Source organism: Musca autumnalis, unplaced genomic scaffold (assembly GCF_047663935.1).
Source record: "Musca autumnalis isolate F117 unplaced genomic scaffold, ASM4766393v1 scaffold_3, whole genome shotgun sequence".
In the NCBI taxonomy this organism is placed as follows: Eukaryota; Metazoa; Arthropoda; class Insecta; order Diptera; family Muscidae; genus Musca; species Musca autumnalis.
In genome coordinates, this window is record NW_027411866.1 from 57,300,137 (window position 1) to 57,319,679 (window position 19,543).

Here is a 19,543-nt window from a genome sequence, read left to right on the forward strand (position 1 = left end):
GTGCAAGTCTTGCTAGATTTCGGAGTACGGGAGCGCATTTTTAGCACTAATCGGGAAAACTACTGCAAGTACTAATATTATGCAGGTTCTGAGCACAACTTTTATCTATTAAAATTTATTATTATGATGTCTCAACGATAAAATCATTTTTTTTAACCCTTTCGGCCCCGAACTTTTTTCCTCGCATTAGTAGTTACTTTAAGAACATAGAATTAAAGTATGAGTCAAAACTAATACATAACATAAATTAGTGGGCGTTACCCCACCTATTTTGGAAGATACAGTACATTTTATCTAAAATTTATTTGCTTGTAATTATAATTTATTTTGTGCAATTATGTAAATATAAATGTTATAATCGTATAGAAGTATACCTCTGACCTTATTTTTGAAGAATCAAAACTAAAGTTTAACATAAAGCTCATATATTTTAATTTAGAAACGATTTAAATAATTTGGACTGTACACATCGATTTTTGACATGGAGTGATTTTCCAGACTTCACACTGAATAATGCATCGTAGTTCTGTTGATCGGGATACAACTGGCACTTTTTATAATTTTTGCATTCTTAGGACTACAATTAGCCAAAGCAATGTGTTCTTTGAGGAAAAAATTCTGTTAGTTTTAAATAAAACGACGTTTAAATCGAAGTTGCTTATAATCAACGTTGGGGCCGAAAGGGTTAATTTGTTAGTACTATACACAATTAAAACGATATATAGAAAATTTTACGATAATTTTCCAAATAAAGTTGTTAAGTTCTATATTTTTATATTTTTGATGATTAATTCAATTTACAACAACTTGTGAAAATTCATGTTCGATCAGCTGCGCATATGCATCTACCTTGATCATTGTGATATGTTTGAAATCAACAAAAAATAAGTGTAAACACCAGGGTGTATTTCAGGATTCCGTGAAATCCAGTGGATTTTGGAGCGCTAGTGTAAACTTGGCATTACTGGATTAATCGATTCTTTCTCTTCATTTTCGCAGCTGGTTCTTTTGATTTCCTCAAGTTCTCTTTTCGTAGTAAGTACTCTTGATTCTCTGGGATTCTCACAATTTTCGTAGTGTTTTCGACTTATTTATCCCTAGTATTTGTTTTCTTTGGGCAGTAATGTCGAGCTCAATTATAAATTAACAAGTATTTTACGTATTTTAATAATAATAATAGTTAGAAAAGTGAAATAAACATTTCAGTGCTGTTTATAGCCTAGTAAGTGTTTTCTTAGCCGATAATATTTTCATAGTCAGAAATATGAATAAAATGCAAAAATAAAGATGAATTGAAGTTCTGTAATTTGTGTTTTGTCTAATCGTGGTTTGAGAGTCGAGTCGAGAGTAAAGTGGTTTTAGTTTGTCTGGTGCCCTCTGTTTTCCAAGTAAATTCATACACATCGCATACAAACAAACGAAATTAATAAAAGTGTCTGAAATTTCTCGGATTAATCATTAATCATTAATGAATTACTTAATTATTCGCAGTTGAAAAAGGTGATTTTTGTTCCTATTCTCAGACATAAATAAAAAACAACAATCAACCTTTCATGGTGTATGCATCTTTGTGTTAGTTAGTGCGCAAGCCAGGAGAAATGCTAGTAATTTCAATTTAAACTACGCCATTATCCATTCCGGATGAAGGAATGTTACAAGATCTGCATTTGTTTTAATGAGTAATGTAATGATTATGTGCTGTGTATTGGAATAGTAGTTTTTTGACTGAGCCTAAGTTGAAACCCGGATAATTTGTACATTCAGTTTTGTAAAAATAATAATGCTTTTAATATTTAATACACCCCAAGTAACCCAAGTTGAGTTGAGCAACAACAAACTATTTGTGTGAAGATACGAAGATACACATCTTTGAACTAAGGAGAAACCTTTTGCTCTCATTTGTGATTTGGTTGTCTCTTCTTCCGAATAATGAGGAACTGACTACAGGTTTGGGTTTTCAATGAAATAAAACAAAATACTTTCACGAACTATAATTGGTTTTCTGATGGAAGTATTAATTATATACCTTCCTGTACCTATATAGCATAGGTGGACAATAATTCCCTCATATAAAGAAGCTTTTCAGCTGTATTATATTTTCGAATGTGTACATAAAATAATTTATATGTAGGAGTTTTAATTGAATATTATTGGTAGTTTGCATTGTGAAGTTCCAAGGGTCGTATTACTTATGTACATAAATAGGTTGGATATCTAAAATTATGCGAAGTCTTACTTTTACTAAGCAAAAATTAATTTGTGCAAATTTCATCTTCAAGTAATTATATGAAAAGAAAGAAGCTGTTTCAAACTTTTGTTTTTGAAATCAAAAAAGCATACAGTGAGCGTCACAATAAAGTTTCCAACTCTTAACATTTTTTTGATTGCATTATTACACCGACATAGAGATATTATACGTATAACATATGTATAAATGTAACTTTTATAAGTATTTAGTTGTGAATTAAAATCCAGAAAATATTAGGCCCTTCCAACGTTTCATTAGGGAATAAATGAAAATAATAACCCAAAATTTGACGCGTCAAAATAAAAGTTACACTTTTGCCAAACTCAAGATTATTTTTTATTTTTCAACAAAATGAAGGGATATTTTGACTTTTGAATTTCTTTTTATTACATTCGAGCCTCCAAACAATAAATCCGGTGATATTTCCCCCTTTCATATTTCATATTTTCGGCAAGTACTCTATGGATTTGTAGTCTAGAGACTTCAATGAGTGATACGATATACATAGGAGTCAAATATAGTAGCATGTTATTCATAAATATGGGCGAATGTGAATAGTCGGCACTTTTAACGATTTGTCCAACTTCAATCATTCACCATTCCGAGTACATTTTTTCAATTGCTATGAACTAAAGCTTATTTGCTTCGAAATGTTGTTTACTTTTCGATGAAATAAAAAAAAATTTGAATTATTTCTTATAGTACCTTTTTGCTAGTAGTCGGCACCATTTCCCAATAGTCGGCATGAAATGTTCCAGTAGTCGGCATACCTATCGTATTTTAGTAAAGAAATGTTATAAGTTTATCATTTCTTTTATTTTAAACAACAAAAACACAAATAAGTCTTATTTTAATCCATATTGATTTTAAAAATTAAATAGTTTTAAGATTTTGTTAACATTTGGAAATCAGTAAAATTTTCTTTTTTAGGTGTTTAGAACATCAACAATAATTATTTGAAAGGCAATAGTTTTTTTTTTTGCATTTTTTGTTAACATTCCAATTTATTTTGCATAAAAAAGTAAGAAAATTTAAAAATGTTGCTTAAATAAATTAGTTATTGTCTATAGTCGGTAACTGTAACCTAATTGTGGAACAAATTGAATACTCTACCAGCTGACGGAAAAAATCTGATTTTTTTTTTAAATTGTAAGTTTTTTCTAAGTATCCGGCCTTCGGTCGGGGATTTAAGGCTTTCTCCTATGGACAGGAGCCAATTTAGGGCACGAAAACAACATTTTTTTAATTTAAGGGAATTTTCGGAACTTCAGGGGCCCATATCTCCGGAAGTATGGACTTCCCCCCGGAAAAGTTTATATATTTGTGATCAGGACAACAAGATCTACTCCCCAGGTGGGAGAGTATTCTATGTATGCCCTAGTTGTCTGTATGCCACAAACGGACGCACTTCAAACTAGGCCTAATATGAGCTAAAATCGGATAAATACTAATTTTTATTGAAGTTATTTTTATTAATTAGACCTTAAAGTATTTATTTAAGATATTTTTGCAATTTCGAGCTAAAAAATAATTGACAACGCACAATTTTTTCAACCCATGCCGACTTCTGGCAAACTTTACATTTTATTGTTCCTAAAGTCGGCATTAGCTAAAATGGCAGAATTTAAACAATTTTTTAATAATTTCTTTTTCTAATGTGTTCTTTTGAATACTATCTACCATCACAACAAAATTTTATTGACAATTTGCTCATTTTAATACAATTACAGACATTTTTATTTTGACGTCTCCACTATTTTTTTCTTAAGAGACATGCATTTTCGGTTGTGAAAAACGCTCACTAACAAAAAGTTAAATTCCGATATTAAAATTTTACACAAAGTTAGCTGAGAGTATTGTTGAAGCTTTTCTATTATTATTTTCACATTTTGTTACAGTAATTTTGAGTTATTTGAGTTCAAATACGATAGATGCCGACTACTGGTACATGCCAGAGTTAGGAGCATTTATCCTATGCTACGTAAACCTTTGTTATTAGCCCCATTCCTCTAAACTAGGGTCTGTAATACCCTAGACAGACGGCAGCGTTAATTTGCATTAACTGCCTTAATTCAAATTAATTCGTTCATTATCCACATTCTTAATGCACAAAATCAAAGGAAATTTAAACTGAATTTAGCAATTTCAATATGGCAATGCTGTTGAAAATCAATTGTCTTTTGTCAAATTTCCATGTTTAAGAAAATAAAAATGGAAAGCAAATCAGCAATTTTCGCATTTCTTCAAAATAAGTAGTGGTCTCTCGCGAGTAGAATAGCAGCTAATCGTGTTCCACGCCTTCTAACAAGTCTCTTTTTGAAATTTTTATTTTCACAAAAAATGTCATTACCCACCATACCAATTCTATCGAAAATTATATCTTCCTCAAATGTTTTTTAAAGTTTTGCAATATTTTTATAATATTAAAGACTCAAAAATATCGCGAATAAATTACATTTATTTTTGCTTCATCGTAGAAAGTGTATTTGTTTCGCATATTTTGGCGAACTTTTGTAAAGCTTTATGAAATGGTCTGCTGGGTACAAACAAACAACACAAACAGCTGTTTCAGAAATGCAGATACTATCGTCTGTCAGGGTGAAAAATTAATTCAAATTAGGACATTTTTAATGCAAATTAACTCTGCCGTCTGTCTAGGGTATAATATTGTTCTTATGTCCCTGAACTCATAAAAGCCATTTAACCGGAGCCCGTTACTGTCATGCACACCCTGAACATTTAGAAGACTTCATAATGTTTAAGTACAGTTAGACAAAAAATGTATTGCAAAGACCAACATTGTAAAAAATTTCATAATAATTGTTCGTTTATGCAAAAAATTATGTAAAAACTATACGTTTATTTGTGTAAATGTCTTGCTATTGGTGCTCAAAACAATATTCCGTCAAAATATACAAAGTTTTTTTTGCAATTTATAATAAATATGGCTAAACATTAGAATTACCTACTACTTTGAAGTGACAATAAATGTATTGCAAAAATTACCAAATCTATGGTTTCTTGGAGAATTACAAAAGTTGTGTTCCTTAATTATTTGTTTATCCACTTTGGACATTCATTGGAGCTTTAATGAGCTTAGTTAACCGAAAACTAAGGCTCGGCATGTTCCACTCTGAGGGTACTGTTTCCCCAATTTTTAGTAAATCTTGATCCTTCGTTGGAGGATCTTTTTCGAGTTTTTTTTCTTAAAACGGACCCAACAATTTTATAAGGGTTGATATCATGATTTTGGCCCGAGGTATTTATTAGTTTAGTTCTGTTTTATTACAACCGCAATTTACAAATATAAGACTAATATGTCAGGATCTAGCCTTTGGAATGCACTATGGTTTCAAGTAGAAATTTTTTGGCCAAAACAATTTTTTTGAAGTTTAAAAATTTTAAATTGTTTTTACGCAGAATAATAAAAAACACCTCAAGATTCCGAGGATTTGCGCAGTACCAAATTTGACACTTTTTATTGTAAAAATAAAACAGACTTTGTGATGTAAAATGTGTTGCCAATTCTATCGTGTTGGCATCCACGGACAACGAAAATACCTTTGATTCGTTTGGGTCACTTCATTTATTATTTTATTACGGTAAAAGTAGTGAAAATCTGGAAAATCTGAAAATCAAATTTAAACGGACATATCTTCTTTTTTCACTGCGGATTTCTATTGATCCTTTCTCCTCTTAAATGGGTGAATAATATCGTTCGAATAAGCTATAAGCTTTAAATCGGTTGATAAATGGCTAATTTATAATTTATATTTATAGTGATTCATACCAAAACAATTACTTTGTACTTTAACTGTTTTTTGTTTCGTTCAATATTAATTTTGAAAATTATGAGAAATTCAGTTTAAGATGGGCGTGAAGATAAAATCGATTTTAACTATCGGAGACAAAAACCGCATTGGTGGTATAACAGTATAACAGTTGTAAAAACGATTTTGAAAAACGATTTTCATGGATATATGGTAATATTCAAAAATGTTTTACAATCGTTATAGTTGAAGTTCACCATTTAATAAGTCGCGAACTGTCAATATATTTTATATATGTGAATATATTTATATTAATTGAAGAGTTTTAGCCGGGGTCTCATAATATAGACCATAATAAATAAATTACGTGGAAGCTGTGTTGGTGGTAATATAAAAAAAATGGGTAAAAATGTGTTGAAGTTAGCAAGTTTTTTTTGTGTTTTTTTTCTTGATTTCTGGTCAAACCAAGGAAAATTCAGACCTGAGCTCAAAGAAAGAATTGAAGAATTTCCCTTGGGCAACATGGTTCTAATGTATGACTTCTCGATATATACAGTTCACCCCCCTTAAATTGATGCTGACATTTTGAAGTTTTGAAATCTGGGTTTTTTGAATTTTTCTTATAATTGGAGGGCGCAACCAGATAATGACCTAAACTATTAATTGGATTGTAGAACTCGTGATTCCACGTCGTTTGATGTATATCTCATGAGAGTGCTCCGTACAGCTCCCTAGTAATAGGAGTCCAAAATCGAATTTTTGGTGCGTAAATTTTGTTTAAAAACCTATTTTTTTGGCTTCAAAATTTACAACTGTGACTCAGGTACCCTTGAACCCCGCGTGATTTTATTTTTTTTCCACGCCGGATTTAATGAGCCCTACCCCGATCGAATCCATCCACTAAAACCGCTGATATAGATACCCTGAAAATAGCACAATAAGCAAAATTTTATTTTGACTAATCCGCATACTAAACCGCGATTCCCTTAAAATTTTTTACATAAATGGAATCCTTTATACGCGATTATAATATTTGTCAAAAAGGTGTGTCATAAATTACAGAGATTCGGGAGTATTATTCGTATTTAACCAAACATGGAATCAGGTAGCACATCCGCGGTTCTTAACGAATCTGTATAAAATTTGTCTTATTTACGTATTTTTAACAGGGGGTCACTGGAATCGGATGCGCCTTATAATCATATGAACATCGTGTTATTTTTACCCACATGAAGCATTTTGGTGTAGTAAGATACAACTGATGGCACACTTTGGTCGCTGAATGAAACATGGAAAAATGCAAACATATTGATAGAGCTTCACTCGCTCTATGCGAAAAGCACATGCGCCTCAACTGATTTTAACTATTTCGCGCGTTATACGGTTTTTAACTTTTATGTTTTTTCTTTGATTGTAATATCAATATCACTCTTTATTTCCTAATTCTATTGCTTATCACACTAAGCAAATATACTTTCACGATGGTAAACTATTTTCCTTGAAGAGGTTTTAGCAAAATAATTTAGGTTTTGTTTGGACATTTAGCGAAATAGTAGAATAACTCCCAAAATATGTTCTCAAATTTTTCGTATTAAACCAAAAAATATATTCTTGAAATAATGTTCCAACAATAAACTTTTGTCTTTTGTTGTAGCTGCAATATGCAATTTAAAATCCTAATCTATAAAATTTTGGTCTCACATTTTTCTGGACATTGTCTAGATTCTGTACGTATTTTTAATTTATTTTTTTAGTGATTTTTATGGACTCTGAGTTAGAATAAGGGGTCGATCATCGATAACAATTATCGTTGAGTGGCGTTGCCAGTTGTCAAAATTGATCCACGTATGGCAACTCTCAACTGATGTTGCGAATCTCAGTTGACGAAGCGGCTGTTTTTCAGCAACCACCGATTTTCAGTTGCAGTGAACATTTTCGAAGAAACAAGAAGTAAAATAGAAGGAAAAATAAACATTTTGTTACCAATTATTGATTCTTTGCACCATTAATTAATTTTGTGTATCAATATGGTGAAAATGACGACAAAGCAGCAGTTCGAAATATTAATTGATAAACTGAGTGAAAATCCAAACTTAGCCCGAGAGTTCGGGAGTTTTGGTTAAACCAAAGCCACAGCGGATGAAGCGTGGAGGTCCATTTCGGACAGTTTAAACAGCCATGAACCTCCAATACGAACACCTGAAGAGTGACAGAGTCTGGATTCAATTTAAAGCAAAGTTGAAAAAGAAAATGCCTCAAAATAAAATAAACTTCAACGACACTGGTGATGGTCCATCACAATAAGTGAATTTATCGCCTTTGGAGCGGACAGCAGCAAATCTTTTGCAAATGAATTTGGTGACAAATACAGTAGGTTCAGTTTAAGTACAAATGACGAACATCCTCCATCTATATAGCCAACTTCACCAGGGAATTTCGTTTTTGAATAAAAATGGTTTTTATTTTGCCTTTTTTCCTCCTCTGTCAACTTCGAAACGATCCAATTTTGGCACAATTTGTCCTCTATCAAGTGGACAACTTCCTTCAATACTCTCGACAATGTAGATTGAGCCATGCAATTGTTGAAATCATTGCCATGGGACTTTTGGAAACTTCCGTCCTCCAAGAATCGCAACGCTGCGCACACTTTTAAAAGTGGGGGTATTGCTGTTGATCTGTAACTTACTTTGAAGTCATCCTTTAACGTTTCCACAACGTAAACTACGGCATCCTTTGGCAATCGGAAATACGCCTTAAACCTGAAATAATTTACTGATTATACAGATCTTTCCACATGATCATCATCTTACAGTGCAGATGGCAATTCCAATGGATTCGACTTGTCCCTCAAATTTCTTCTAATAGATGCAATGTCCTGTACATTTTCTTCATCATCAAAAAATAATTCCACCGAACTTATCATTTTTTGGGACAGCAAATAAAACTTGACGATCCGAAGATTCGATGGGCGGGTTATATTCCAATCTTGGGTTGTTTTCCAAATTTGCTCGAAAACTCAGCCAAAATGTTAAAATATTGTCCAGAATACACAAAAGAGTTATCCAAAGAGCAATTATTTTTAAAATGTTTTTTTTTTCGAATAGAGGTCACAAGTTTGAAAAAACACTGATCGATAACATGTTTATCGACCACCCAGTTGAGTTGACATTAATGGTACAACATTTCGTCTCAGTCGCGCAGACAACTGACAACGCAACTCAAGTTTAGTGGCAATACAAGATAGACCCATAAATAAAATTTACTCCAAGATTCCTTCATTATTTATCATCATGTATTGAAATAAATATAGTCTGAAAGTGCTCTCAATACCCTATTTAACGGTGCCCTTCATATATCCGCAGTGTTCATAAATTTTTCCTAGAGGGCCCCTCAATAGGTCCACCCCCAAATATAGTGTTTTGATAAACGGCCAATATTTCAAAATTTCTACAATCATCATGTATTGAAATAAATATGGTCTGAAAGTGCTCTCAATACCCTATTTAACGGTGCCCTTCATATATCCGCAGGGTTCATAAATTTTTCCTAGAGGGCCCCTCATTAGGTCCACCCCCAAATATAGAGTGTTTTCATAAATGGTAAATATTTCAAAATTTCTACAATCATCATGTATTGAAATAAATATAGTCTGAAAGTGCTCTCAATACCCTATTTAACGGTGCCCTTCATATATCCGCAGGGTTCATAAATTTTTCCTAGAGGGCCCCTCATTAGGTCCACCCCCAAATATAGAGTGTTTTCATAAACGGCCAATATTTCAAAATTTCTACAATCATCATGTATTGAAATATAGTCTGAAAGTGCTCTCAATACCCTATTTAACGGTGCCCTCCATATATCCGAGGGTTCATACATTTTTCCTAGAGGGCCCCTCAATAGGTCCACCCACAAATATAGAGTGTTTTCATAAATGGTCAATATATCAAAATTTCTACAATCATCATGTATTGAAATAAATATAGTCTGAAAGTGCTCTCAATACCCTATTTAACGGTGCCCTTCAAATATCCGCAGGGTTCATAAATTTTTCCTAGAGGGCCCCTCAATAGGTCCACCCCCAAATATAGAGTGTTTTCATAAACGGTCAATATTTCAAAATTTCTACAATCATCATGTATTGAAATAAATATAGTCTGAAAGTGCTCTCAATACCCTATTTAACGGTGCCCTCCATATATCCGCAGGGTTCATAAATTTTTCCTAGAGGGCCCCTCAATAGGTCCATCCCATACATGAAGGCATTTAATCATCGGTCCATTTAGTTTAATCTTCTCGTGTAATAATATTTTTTTTCAAAAATTTCCAATTTTCTCAAAATATCCACAATAAAATACTTAGTGCTATGCATGTGCTTATTTTTTGTATTCTGAGTAATCTTCTAAAACATACATATATCCATGAAAATCGTTTTTACAACTGTTATACTGTTATACCACCAATGTGGTTTTTGTCTCCGCTAGTAAAAATCGATTTTATCTTCACGCCCATAATTTCTCCTTAAATTACTAATTAACCAGTTTGGATGAGTCAGTCATTAGGCTTAATGTCCTATTTGAAGGATGAGTTATGAGGCATTTTTAAGGCAACAAAATATGGTTATCTGGTCGTTATGGCGACATAATGTAAAAAATATTTTGCCTCTACCTTTAAAATTGAGCAAAATTTAGATGAGGGATCATTTACACAATTTTTAAAAATGCTGAAAACACCCAACATTGATGGAAGTCCCAGGGATCCTTGTGTTAGCTTTTATATGGAACAAAGTACATTTTCACATCGAAACTAATCGATACTGCTCATTTTTGAGGGAAAAGAAGTATATATTGCTGGAAAAAATTTCCGGTGCATATAAACAAATAGTTGGTTTAATTGTATAGTTTTAAAATGGCACACACAAATTTTCCTCCATGCCGAAAAACTTCAGTTGTTGAAATAAGTGCAAAATATTTTTAACACATTATGTCAGCATGCTAATGATCAGATTACCATATATATTTTTTTATTTAAAAGATCGTCATATCTCACCCTTAAAATAGGATTTTCACCTTAGTAACTCATCCAAACTGGTTAATAAGTAATTTTAATAATTGGCAAAAATACAAACCTTTTTCACAAATACATTTATAATTTTTAAAATACCCCCCACACATACCAAGTGCGGAAATCGAAACTCCGCCAAAAATGGAAAATGGAATCGAATCGAAGGTTTTTCTGCCACAAACTGAGCGACGGATGAATCGTTTTTAATTCGTTCTAGAGTGTCGTTTTCGAACAAAATGTCCGCAAAACTATCGAAAAACATTCGAAAACGGATCGTTTGCGATAGCAATGGTATGGGGGGTATGTATAGAGAAAATTATGAATGTATTGGTGGAAATGGTTTGTAACTTTGCTATTGTCCTGCAATACTGTTTGTGTGTAAACGCCTAGTTAAGGATAAATTTATACCCAGTATGAATGATGTCTGGGGTTACAAGAAATATCATTTTTGTTTAAAGAGCCAAATAAATCTGCACATTCGTGGTGCATTAATGGAAAATAAGACCAAAAGCACATTATTATGGATTATAATAATACTTCGGTCCTTTAAAGGACTTACGATGGGGGTAAAGAATGAAATCAACTGAATACGCTATTAACTAAATAAATACAAACAATTTTGGTATAGAAGTGTGTTTCAATTAACGTTAAGTTGATTTTACTATTAATGTCTCTAATTAGCTGGCAAGGCTAATATGGACGATTTTTAGAAAAGTGGAATGTCCTTCCCCCACATATCGGGAATCTCAGAATGTTTTGGCGTCAATCGATAGTGCTTATACCAATACCTTATATATAAAATTTATTTCACAAAAATCTTCACATTTTTGAATGAAGTCGAGTATCTATTGAATTTATTGTTCCTAATTAGCTGGCTGCCACTGTATGTATAACATCGACATATGCATACAGCGCACACCAACCACTCAGTTCAGGAAAAAGGTCATTCATAAAAATGATGAAAACTAGTGGACCCAGGACAGAGCATTGGGGGACTCCATTCGAAACTGGCAACATGCTGCTGTGTCTGCAACCAACGCAAACAAAGCACTATCAGAGAAGTTATGGATGAAACCAATTTTACTTAACGACAATGCATGGTCTACTCTATGAATCGCCTAGAAGTAATGAGGTCATACTCCTATTTTTCCGAAAACCACATTGAGCATCACCCAACAACTTATTAGAATCCAAATGCAACAGATTCTGCATTTTTAACACATGCTCTACCACTTAAGATAGGATTGGAAGCATTGAAATAGGTCGGAAATCATTAGAGCAGGATCCTTTTATTGATTGGAACAATTCTCGATATCTTCCAATCATTTGGATAAACTGAAGTTATCAAAATTGTATTCACAATATGCAAAAATGGCTAGAGAGAAACGGGTAAACTTTTCTAAGAAATTTCAAAGAACACCCATCTAAACATTGGATTTAACCATAAAAAACGCTTTATCTAATTCCTCAATATCGATGCAACGAAACGAAAACCCTGTAGCTGATTACGAAAAAAAAACATTTGATTCAAATCATCGGCATTAAGGTCACAATGATGAGAATCAGTGCCCAACAATCCCTTAGATTTGACAATACCCCAAAAATCTCGAGAATTAGAAATATTTTTAAATATGTTAGAGTGGCCCTCTCTTACCTTTCTAATCATCGACTTTGCCCTATTTGTCGCCTTACAATAGTTTCTCCAGTTCAAGGCAGTCTTGTCCAGTAAATACGCTTTAAAAGCTAAATCTCCGAGGATCACTAAACCAGTCATCATTCTGATACCTCACCCTTCTCCTATTAATAGGAAAAATGGAATGCAAAGACGCGAGGCATTCTACAAAAAATCCCACTGAACATTTACATTTTTTGTTGAATATAACATTGAAAAATCACACGAAAGATCGGCATTACGTATATCCTCAGAACTCACAGATAAAATCCGTAAACTATAAATATTGGCCAACCGTATGTTGTTTTAAACTCAATGAAATAAAAATAACCGCATGGTCAGATATGCCAGGACAAAAAATTGCTTAGATAACTGTACATCACACATGTTAGAAACCAAAAAAATAGTCCAATAATGACGTTGAGCTGAAATGACCCATGATGATATCAGAATATTTAACTAGTAAATCAGAAATGTCGGCTTCGTAAGCAGATAAGTCTACGTGATGAAGGTAAACGATACCGACAAAGACATTACGAGAACCAAGTGGCAATTCCACGAAAAGACATTCTGCTGTGCTACACTCACCACTTTACACGACTTTAAAGCAATTGGTATAATTAACAAATCACAACGCAAAAAAATGCAAAAAAAACATGACTATACTACACACACTCCTGCGCAATCAAAACCTTAGATGGAGCATCTAACACGGCCTTGCTGGCGAAGTTTCCGATACCAATACACCATGTTAAATGTGTTAAATGATCATTCAGGTACAGGCGAGAATTAGTTTCACTGTTGAAGACTTCATGCAGAAATACGGAATTACGACGGGAATATTTTGCTATTAGCATGTCTCTAACATGTACAGAATTAAATTTAGCAAGGACAGATTTCCCATTGTTAATATAACAACAGTGGTGAACGTCCTTAAAATCAATGTTAACTCCACACACTCTGGCAATTTTAACGATTGGCTCTCGCAGGTTTTTTATAGCTCGAGGAAAGCCTTTAATAAGAATATCACTCGTATTAATCAACCTTGACCAAAACTCATGAAATTTTAAAATGTTGGGTAGGGTTACGTAACGCTGTTTTAAAGCTTATCAGTTGAGTTTTTATTCATTATTGAGACAAATTATATAAAATCAATAGAGAAAGAGTTCACAATATTTAAGAAACAATTTTGAAATTCGGTACAGAGTAATATATATGCATTACTTCTTGGATATTTTGAATTGAAAATGAAACATAAAAGACCACATTTGTTTTCGCTATATGAAGATTTTCAATAACCGAAGATCTTACCTTAATTTCTAAGAATATCGGCTGTTATGCGGATTTTGGGATTCCTTTGGTTGGAGAACCTCCATGCTGAAAGTGATTAAAATAGATCCACGTTTTAATGCTTATCGAGATACCGACCTTTAATTTCAGTCCCAGTTTCAAAAAATTTTTAGTTGGATAAATCTTTGACCTCCATAAATTACATCTTATAAACCTTTTAATTGGAATTTGGTATACTGTAATATAGCAAGGTATTTTATTATCTCTTTTAAATCATTTATCAGAAAACACACTAAACGACTTCTATGAATTAAATATCTTCAAAAAGAACAATAACTCGCATCGGCGAGTGCATATTGGAATTTTATCGAATAATTCCAATCGAATTCCAACCTGCTTCGATAATCTAAGAAAATATTTTGTATGTCAGAAAACGCAATAACTTTCCTTCTTTAACCGAAGTGATTAAGTCCGTGAAATCCAAAAACATTAAAAAAGTTGTTTGCAATTTTGGCCATTAAGAACCGTTTCTACAGAGTTCGTATATTGTAGGAAGTTGGTTATTGAGATCTAAGGTAAAATTTTGTAGTTAATTGTTTGCTTCAATTTTGATTGGTTTGATATCCAAAATCCGAGTAAAAATTATAACGGAAATTTGACCTTGACAATTTTGACCTTGAAGATGAGTTTGATGGATTTAATGTGTTCACAATTATTATTCTTTACTACGAGAGCTAAAACTTTGCTTCCACGAGTGAATCCAAATTCTTATCGGTTTAGTGGATATAGTCTTTGGAGGCCTATAACCGCGAAAGTTGATAAAATAGGGAAAACGGCGAGACACGTCAGAATATGGTTAATAAATTTCCTGTCGCATAGTGTTATATTTTGGAAAGGCAGTAAACCCTATCAGTCGGCTTTGCCGCCTCTGTGGATTTAGACGTTTATATATCGACAGATCGAAATTCGGCTTCACAGAAAATATATTTTTCCCCAAAATTTGTATTCTGGGAGTTTTCAGAAGTTTGTGGCCCTTTTTAACGATTGTGGACGTAATAAATAAATGCTTACGTTTTTCTAATAAAATTAATTTGGATTAAATCACAAAAGGGTTTAACTTTTGCGGAGAATGTTACTAAAGGAAAATGCCCAGTTAGTCCATTAAACAAGTAGATTTCATTATGAGAGTCATTCCTTCCAATTAATTCCGCCCACCAGTCATATTAGTTGGTCAACGTAGAAGATGGTCGTCTTTTACGTTTGATATTTGCGCATAATTTTAGCGAAAAATGTTTAGCTTTTGTGGTGGATGTACCCGATGGGGTGGACCAATATGGCTTATCCTAAGTTTGGAAAAATATTATGTCGTCAATTTGGACCAAATTGGTTAATCCGTTTGAGAGATGTCATGCACTCCAGCCAGAGAGGCAGACTGGGCTAAATGACTGCAGATTGTCTGACCCGGATTTCGTCCAAACATATGTGGACTCTAAAACCATTATTTCGATTAGGGACATTTGAGGGTAAAATTATACAAATACAATAGGAAAACGAGTGATCCAATGCTATAGTCGGGTCGGGGCCGACTATGTGATACCCTACAGCACTTCCCCTGTGTATAAGCTTTTGACTGGTAAAATAAAAATATTAAAATTGGGATAGCTTAGCGCCTTTGCTCTGAATGTCTTCATTAATACAGATCAATTTTATTGAAACGCATTTCAGTGCATCGTCAGAATAACTCAAATAAAAAAATGGAAAAGTGGGATGTACGCCAACCATCACATTCCGACCCCTGAATAATATCCGATCATTACCAAAATCAATAGGTTCTTTCCTCTGTGGGACCCATATTAACACCCAAAATTTCGTGACGATCTAATCAAAATTACGACGTGTAGCGTGATTACAACAAATTAAAAAATAGGATGTATTACCAACTCTTGCGATATATCCGTTATTTGGCCACATACGCCAACATGCTTTACATCATTGTAAAGATGGGATTTTCTACCTTCATAGTCGGACTTTGCTTTTGGAAGGTCCCCAACCAATGCTGTGCTGTTCGTCATTATTATTAAAATCGCAAAAATGAAAAGTTGTGTTTTATTAACGGCTATTGCGATATCTTCATTGTTTGACAACCTACGACAACCTGCTTTACATCCTAGCAAAGGTGATATTTTCTACTTTCATTAGCAGGTTTTGTTGTTGATATACCCCTTATAGAAGCGGAGATATTCGCTTTGAAATATAACGTTGACTTTTTCCCCAAATAAGTTTTTTGGCCATCCCGACCCCTGAATATTATCCGACCATCACCAAAATCAATAGGCTTCTTCCCCTCTGGGACCCTCAACACCCAAAATTTGGTGACGATCCGATCAAAATTGCGACCTGTAGCGTGATTACAAGGTTTAGATGGACAGACGGACGGACTGACGGACGGACACGCATAGCCAGATCGACTCAGCTCGTCGAGACATTCATTTTGGTATATATAAGTATGGGTCTACGACCATTATTTCGATGCGTTACAAACTTTTTGGCCAAAACCAACTTATAATACCCTCCCCACATAGTGGTGTAGGGTATAAAAATCAAGTGGGTATGCTACATATAGCAGATTTTAGAAGTTTTTGAAGCACATCAATTACTTTTTCTTCATAATTTTCAATCTGAGTTATTAAAGGGGCTTATAATAACGCATACAAGTAATTAAATCCATAACGATTTTTTTACGAAAAGTGAAAAATATGAGTCAATTAACAAATCAAATAGTGAGAAATTGCCAATGTCGACAGAAATAGAAAAGATACGTATTTTTTACGGAAGTTCATTGAAATAATTCATTAATCTGTTTTTGAAAGTCTGCTGAGAAACTGAATACGTTTTTATATTAGGCAACGAGTTCCACAATCTAGCAATTCGGTTGGAAAAGAATTTCTAGCAAATACTCGTGGTAGAGAGATTTATTTCTAGAAGACGATAAAAACTGGAATCAAATTAAAAAAGGAACAGAGGCATCGGATTTCAAGAAACCGATCAAATGAAAACCCTAAAAACTGAAGGGAAAACTGTGAATAATTATTTCTGCAACGTCTGCCATACAGAATTTTAATATTTTGGAAAGCAGGACATAGCTTTGTTTATATTATTCCCAATATCCTCAATACCGTAAATAATGTGAACATATATTCATTTCATATTTTGTTGATACAGGTTCCATAAACCTCGAAAATGACCTGTCAAATATGGTGTGTATTAATTACGGAAATCCGAGTTAGTTTTTTTTTCATACTGGAAAGATATGACATAGAGAAGTAATTCAGAAAAATTTAAAAATTTCAAACAAAAAAATTTAAACTATTTCTTACAAAACATGTAAATGAAGTACGTTTTTAGTACATAAATTTCAAAACTACATTTCATTTAATATCTACAAAAAATATTTATATTTACAAAAATGTAATAATTTGTTATATTAGCTCAGCAAATTTTGTTCGACCAAACCATTTCGCGGGGGGCCGGGTCCCCTGGGTCCCTCCTGCGTACGTCCCTGGCCTTAACCATATCCCCCAAAAAACATTTAAAAATCCGCCATAAAATTTTGCATATGTTCATCCACTAACTTTCTCATGGAAGCAGCAAGGTCATCAAACATCTTCGTATTCAACTCCTCAATAGACGAAGTAACCTTGGCAAAAAAAAACATCCAGAAAGAGGCACTGTAGTATCTTTTGTATTCACGTGCACCTCAGACGTTCTTAAAACAGGCGATGCTCTAGCCATTGCATATTGCAGCAAACCATTCCCACCAAAAACTGTGGTACTTGCAGACTTGTTGATACCCTCACTATTGGCCACTAACGAACTGGCACCGCTATCCAATGCATTTACACAAGAATTCACCACACTGCCACATTTACCATTAAAATCAGAGGAGGATCCGCTTATAGTAGACGGCAAAACACCATTATTCAAAACGACGTTCCCAACAGGTGTGTTGATAAGACTATGGCTTGGAACGACTTTAACACTGGAGCTCTTACGACTGTTAGTGGGCTTAGAAACAATTTGCTGATGATAAACTCCACACTACTCGGGTCCAAATTAATAATTTTAATTACTAAAAGTTCATGTTTTAATTTAATTTTTCGAGGAGCACAGTAAAATCTCAGATGCTCATCACGACGTTGCCAGATCCAAAATTCAAATCGAAAAATATGTCTACCAAGCCCAAGAATACACCCACAAAAAATTGCTACCAAGCCCACAGTGCAAAATTGTTTTATATTTTTTATTAGGTAGCTGATATAAAAAAGCAAAAAAAACGGGTTGGGCCAATATTAAATAAGTTATAGGTGTATCTTTGCACATAGCTTTGAGATGTATGTACTGAAATATTTTCCCTTGGTTTTTGATTGAGAAAATACTCCTGCTACATTCCTAACAAATCAAAGAATTTATATGAAAAATAATTTTCTAGTTTTAAGTGCATTTATAAATTAAACACTGTAACTTAATTGCTTTAATTATTTTTTATTTAAAAAATCGATCGATGAAAGACTAAACCTTTATGTTCTTATTTATTTTATATATGAATGATCTGCCATCTTACATCGATTCACCTGCGTGTTCCACGTTATTGTTTGCAGACGATATATTTCTGCTTTTTAATGGTAGCCGTGATGACCCATGTTTGCTTGAAACGGTTATAAACTCTAAATTACATTCATTTATTAATTGGGCCTCTAGGAATTCATTACATGTCAATCCATCAAAGACTAAGGCACTAATGTTTAATAGTGGCAACCGAACTTTGCCAACTTTTGACATATTCTTGGGCCAAGATAAAATTGATTTTGTGTCACAACACAAATGCTTAGGCTTAATTATTGACAATGAACTTTCTTTTAAAAGTCACATCGATGTTTTGACAGGCAAAGTCTGGGGTACTTTGCGAAGAATCTATGGGTCTAATTTATACTTTCCTCAACGTGTTAAACTAATTTTAGCTAATTCACTCTTATTGTCAAATGTATTATATGGTCTTGAGGTGTATTCGGGTACAATTGGCATTCATTTTGACAGACTTAAGAGAGTTGTCAATACCATTACGCGCTTCGTTTTCAATATCCCTCGAGTTAATCACATTTCTTCTCACGTTATTCGCTTTCTTGGATGTTCTTTCGAGATGTTTGTTAAATTTCGCTGTATTCTTCTTTTCTATAACTTGATTAGGAGTAACAGACCTCCTGCTTTGAGACAAATGTTTGTTTTTTCACACTTCTCCAGAAATCCTCAGATTTTTATTCCTATGATTCGGAAAGAAATATACGCGAGGTCATTTTTAGTGCGTGTGGCGAGGTGTTGGAATTTCTTGCCATTTGAATTGCGTATCTTTTCACATAGTAATAATGTATTTCGCTTGAAAGCTAAGAGCTATTTTCTTAATATTTCTTGAACATTTCCTGTACTTTGATTTTGATTTTGATTGGG

General features: G+C 33.4%; 1 protein-coding gene across 4 annotated transcripts in view; it reads left to right on the top strand.

Moving 5' to 3' along the window:
• The first annotated feature begins 1,055 nt into the window (after positions 1–1,055).
• Positions 1,056–19,543, top strand: part of RhoGAPp190 (Rho GTPase-activating protein 190) — a 76,588-nt gene continuing 58,100 nt past the window's right edge. For 2 of the 4 annotated variants that reach the window (XM_073978749.1, XM_073978752.1), the window contains exon 1: positions 1,056–1,222. The gene's annotated coding sequence lies outside the window, so the exon portion shown is untranslated. Of the gene's footprint in view, positions 1,501–19,543 lie in introns of all 4 variants that reach the window. The other 2 variants (XM_073978753.1, XM_073978751.1) reach the window with 2 other exon arrangements.